Source organism: Cyprinodon tularosa, unplaced genomic scaffold (genome assembly GCF_016077235.1).
Source record: "Cyprinodon tularosa strain WSP-4 unplaced genomic scaffold, ASM1607723v1 ctg35, whole genome shotgun sequence".
Taxonomy (NCBI): domain Eukaryota; kingdom Metazoa; phylum Chordata; class Actinopteri; order Cyprinodontiformes; family Cyprinodontidae; genus Cyprinodon; species Cyprinodon tularosa.
Window position 1 is genome coordinate 1,180,194 of NW_024039063.1, and position 5,574 is coordinate 1,185,767.

Genomic DNA, 5,574 nt, shown 5'->3' on the forward strand with positions numbered 1-5,574 from the left:
GACCATTCTTAATTGTATGAAATCTGTTGACATTGAAATTGAAACGGTACCAGAAGAGTTGAGAATTTGCCAATTTTATTCACAAACATGATTAATCCAACTTTTCTTACCATGAATACACCCTCAGTCAAATGTATTGATAATTGTTCAAAAGTGGAACGTACAATCACTATAAGATACAAACTATTTTACTTAATCTTTTAATTTGGCCTTAAATATTTTTAGACATTTTATGCTTTACATCTCAAATAAAAATAAAAAAAGTTTCCTGGAAGAAGGTAAGGAATCGAAAGAAATACAAAAAATTATATAAACCAGTATTTATAAAGCTGGAGCTCCGCTGAGTAACTCCCCTCTAATCACATTTAAACTTGATGAATAGGGAACTAATTACAGAACAAAACTTTTGAATTTTGTTTTCATCAAGACACCAGAGCTGCTTTGATGAGATCCAATAGCTGAGTGAAAAACAGCTGAAATCAGGCAGCTCTCTACATCCACTCTGGTCCTCTGATTGGTTTTGATGTGTGTCAAAGCTGAAGGTGAACTCAAACTTATAAGAAACACTTGCTTTTTGGTTCATAAAAGCTTGTTTTTTCAATTGGGTCCTCACAAAGCAAAACTGACCCCAGCCCTATTTTACTTTCCTACCCAAGAAATAAAATATTTTCATGTACCCCATGAAATGCACTTGCAGGCCACAAAGGGTCTGCATAACCCCAGTTGGGAATCACTGATGAAAAGCCTTCCTTATGATTTGGTCCAACTTTTGGCCAAAACCCACAGAGGTTGGAGTGATTCATTGTTTAGGCAAGTTAATAATGGGTTACAGTGACATTCGTTAAATAACGATGAGCTAGGTCGTTTCTTTAAAAAAAACATGCTGAACCATACCACCTATAATAAAAACAGTAAAATTCTTCCCTGCAGCTCCCAAAAGAAGACTTATAATAATTGAACTATATTGATCTGATATTTGCTGCTCAGTGATGCAGTGGGTAGCACTGCTACCTTACAGCAAGAAGGTTCCGGGTTCTATTCCCGGCCCGGGTTCTTTCTGCATGGATTTTGCATGTTCTCCCTGAGCATGCATGGGTTTTCCCAGGGTACTCCGGCTTCCTCCCACAGTCCAAAAAACATGACTGCTTGGTTAAGTGGCTTCTTTTAATTCTCCTTAGGTGTGAGTGAATGGTTGTTTGTCTCGGTGTTTCCCTGCAATGATCTGGGTCTGTACCCCGCCTCTCGCCTGTAGACAGCTGGACATAGGCACCCCCTCGCGACCCTGCTTAGGATAAGAGCAACAGAAAATGGATGGATGAACTCAGATTGGAGAAATGTACCTCTGCTTTTAACTCATACCCTTGGGGAGGAGTAGGCTGCCATTGTGCATCCCCTTGTGAGCAGTGTGGGGTTAAGGGTCTTGCTCAGGGACCCAGAGTGCAGACTCTGGGGATCGAACAGAGTACTTGCAACTTTCTCAGAGCACAAGCAAACCACTCTAACCACTAGGCCATCGCCCCTCTTAAAATCATTTCCAATTAGTGGTTCATGCTGTGATCTGGATTCAAACTGGAGTTGCTGCAACCCCGGTTCGCAGAGTAATAACCAACGCAAAGTACTAACACTACACGAGCCTAAAAGATAAAGAGTTTCCATAATTAGTTTAGTTTTTTTACTGAAACAACAGATCACATGCTCAAATGATTGCTAATGTGGATTGCATGTTTTCCCAATCTATCAGGCGATGGATTTCCCTAAATTTTTCCATTTGTAATGAATAAAAGAGGTTATGTGTTTTCAATTCCTGCAGTCCAAACAATGTTCTTTATTTGGATCTGTCCTTTGTGGCACCTTAAGAAATGTCCAGTGTTTCTAATCCATGAGTAAAAATGGATCATGGCCTAAAACTTAATGCACATGTAAATGCACAAGTCATATTATTTTTTTTTCAGCTGAGGTAGCAGTCAAAAATAAAGCCCCTCTTATCTTGGCACCGTCTTGCAATCACGGCCTATGCTTTCATCACCTCACACCCGGACTATTGTAATTCTCTATTGATTGGTGTAAGTGAGGCAACTTATTCAGATACAGCTGGTACAGAATGCTGCAGCTCAATTTTTAACGGGTCAAAATAAATGGGAACGTAGTTCCTCTTTTAGCATCCCTCCGCTGCATCCTTGATAGATTTTGAATCAGTTTTAATATTATTTTTTTGGTTTAAAGTAACAAAATGGCCATTTATCTGAACTGTTCCATAACCACATCTCTGTGTTTGTTGTTTGATATGCAGACGAGGTGCTTTTATCTGTCCAAAAGTCTTGTTATAAATCTAGAGGAAGGGAGCTTGTGTTTCTCAAATTTCCAACTAATGTCAGAACTGAAGATTATTTCTAGTGCACATTTATGTTTCTTGTTTCTTTATTTGAGACAATTTAAGAAAATAGAAACACAGTTTCCTTTTTAAACCTGGATTTGATCATGCATTTCAGAAACAGCATTTTACTGGAAACTAAAAATCTAATCTAATTTCCTCTTTTTAAGTTACATTTGCATTATGAAACCAGGATTTCTTTAAAAAATACCCAATAGCTGTTTTTTTTCTATATACAGTAAGTTTGTTATGTTTTGTTCTTCCGCCCCCTTGTGGATGACTTGTTCACTACTTATTCCTATAATTTTTAATCAGCAAAAGTTACCAGCAGAATTTTTCAAACAAGCAAAGCTGTTTAAAGTGTGCCTGTTTTGGACCAAAGATCCCACAGTTGCTGTTCAAGAGAATCATTTTTTAAAGCATTTTTTAAAGCATTAAAGGATTCTGGTGTTGAAAGGCGCTCAGCTATACTAATAATGATAATCTGCTGCTATTTATTCAGTTCTGGGTTATTTTATTTACTGTACTGTAAATGCATACCATTGTGTACAGGCTGGAACGTTTTGACTATTAATTAATAATTAATAGCTACAGTGTACAAGTGTTGAAAAAATTCATGAAATGGAAAGTGCATTTTGTGTTGGTTGTATCTGAATCTAGAGGACATGATGGAGGTCACAGCTCTGGGGAAGAAGCTGTTTATGAGTCTCGAAGTACAACTTCTAAATCTTCAGACAGGGGAAAAATGTATCTGTTCCTCAGGTGCTTCTGGCCTTCTTCTGCATCCAGTTATCAAACACAGTGACTTGCTGTTTTCTTGACTGATCTAAGTAATGGGTAGGTTGAGAAAGGGAAACTGAAACCCAGGAACACACCTGGAAACGTAAACTGTATTTACTTGTCTTCCATATTAGATATTCATAATTTGTACCCAGCTTTAAAAAACAAATCAATCCCCATTAGATACCTATGAAAATTCTCAGTCATCGAGGTCGTGGCAACAATTCAATTCAGTTTATTTATACAGTGCCAATTCACATCACATGTTATCTCGAGGCATTTTACAGTTCACCAGATCATCCAGTCAAATTTATTCAAAGTTTTCTATCATCGACTCATTGACTCGAATGCAATCCCTCCCACTAAGCATGCTTGTAGCGACAGGAAGAAACCTCCAGTAGAACCAGGCTCAGTGTGAGCGGCCATCTGCCGAGGCCGACTGGGGTTCAAGGAGACAGAAGCAGATATACAAAAAGCAACTGTAAAAGGTGGCCCTGTCCAGGGTGTAAATAGGAAGGCTACAGGACTTTGATTCAGTTTTTTGAAGATGCTTTGTTGCCTATCTAAGAATCTTTGTCAGTTTGTTTAGCTCGCATCAGAGAAATCGGTGGTTGGAGCCTGATCTATCTGAACAGCATGGAGGTCCAACCTTCTAAGCACGTTCCAAGTCAGATGCAAATCAAATAGCTACGCCTTGTTGCATCACAAGGGCATTTCATTTGAAAAACAAATAGTCTACTCTTCATTAGGTCATGGTTTTAGTTTTGTTTAAGCTTTCTTTTTGAGTTTTCATTGTTTTTATTTCGATTTGTGTTATTCTAGTTGTTTTTGGATGTATTTGAGTTCTTATGCATTTGTTGTTTAGCCTGTTTTCTTCTTGTGTCAGTCTCCTTCCTGTAGCTCCCTTCCAGTTTCTTATGTCCACACCTGTTCCTCGTCTGCTAATTAGTCCTCCCATTGTTTCTGTGTCCCATATATACTCCTTCTGTTCAGTCATTCTTTGCTGGTTCCTTGTCGTTTCTTTGCATCTCATGTTTGCTTTTGGGTTTTGAAAAAACCCTCCACAGAACCTGACACATTAGTCTTTAAAATAGTAATTTAAAGTATCATTTTGTTATATTTTGATTAAAAATCATCTAAGTTATTGAAATCAGGTGATTCCTGAAAAATATTTTTTTCTTCTGGATGTACCCAGTGAAGTGGGTCTGCCTATGAGAATGCTTGTAGAAAACCAGAATGATATTAAAACTTAGATATCTGACTGAACTCCACACAACAGGAACCTTGTTTCTGGCAGCATTGTATTTCTCAAGAAAACATTTTTTAATCTAGAAGAAAATGTTTCTGGATTGATCACTACTGTTTTATTTTTACACAGTCTAACCAGGATGACATGACCTTGGATGTATGATTAAGAACGATTAGTTAAAGTTTCTCTTGTCTATTTGCATTTCTAGTTGGTAGGAAGTTGGCAGTTTCCAGCGGTGCACAATTCAGGGTTGTTATTAGACTAGCTGCACCTCAAATGGATTATTATTCTCCAAATTGATTTATGGAAACATTATTCTTTCATTTCATTACATAATCGTTTCAAGCGTCCACTTCATCCAAATCACAGGGTTATTCCTATAAAATACTTCCTGCACTGTAATCATCTTATAAATGAGCCTTATAAGATAATCTTTTTTAACATTATTAAACAAATTTACGACTGATAATTGAGAACCATCATCTAGGCAGAGCGCTTCTGTATTGTTACTGTTTAAAGCTCCTTCTTATGTACTTTGGACAACAATTAAGAAGAGATTCATCTGGATGCAGTTGACTTAATTCATCAAAGCCTGTTAATTAGAGGGATTCTCCTAATTAAATTTCCAAGAGTGATAAGGAAAAAGGTATGATAAGGCGTGTGGGTTGAGATAGATCTCCTAATTACGTTTGATACCAGAAGGAAAAAGCTGAGTCTGTAATACCTGCAACCCTTCAATCTTCTACAGAGTAAAGCATGAGGTGAAACACAGCACAGCTTTATTCTGAGTCTGCCTCGCTGCTGACGTAAAACCACAGGAGATCGGATTCTCCACATCTGATTTGCAGAAAATTAGGTTATTAAATGCTCCCAATAGCCGTGGAAATGACCGCTCATTCTTCTGGGCATTGTCAGTCCCAACACACCAGCCACCCCTTTAAATGTCTCATCGCAACTCATGTGTGAAAGTCAAACACAACGGGAAGATCGCAGTGATCAGAGAGGAAGGCGAGAGGTGCTGCTGAAGGACGTCTGCAGCTCTGAGGAGAAGGAGCCCTCAAAGGCCTGTCTGGTGGTTTTATAAAATCATATCTGCCGTGTCAGAGTAAACATGCAATCTACATTAACAACAGAAATACAAAAAAATATGACAATAAGCTGTCCGTAATTCTTT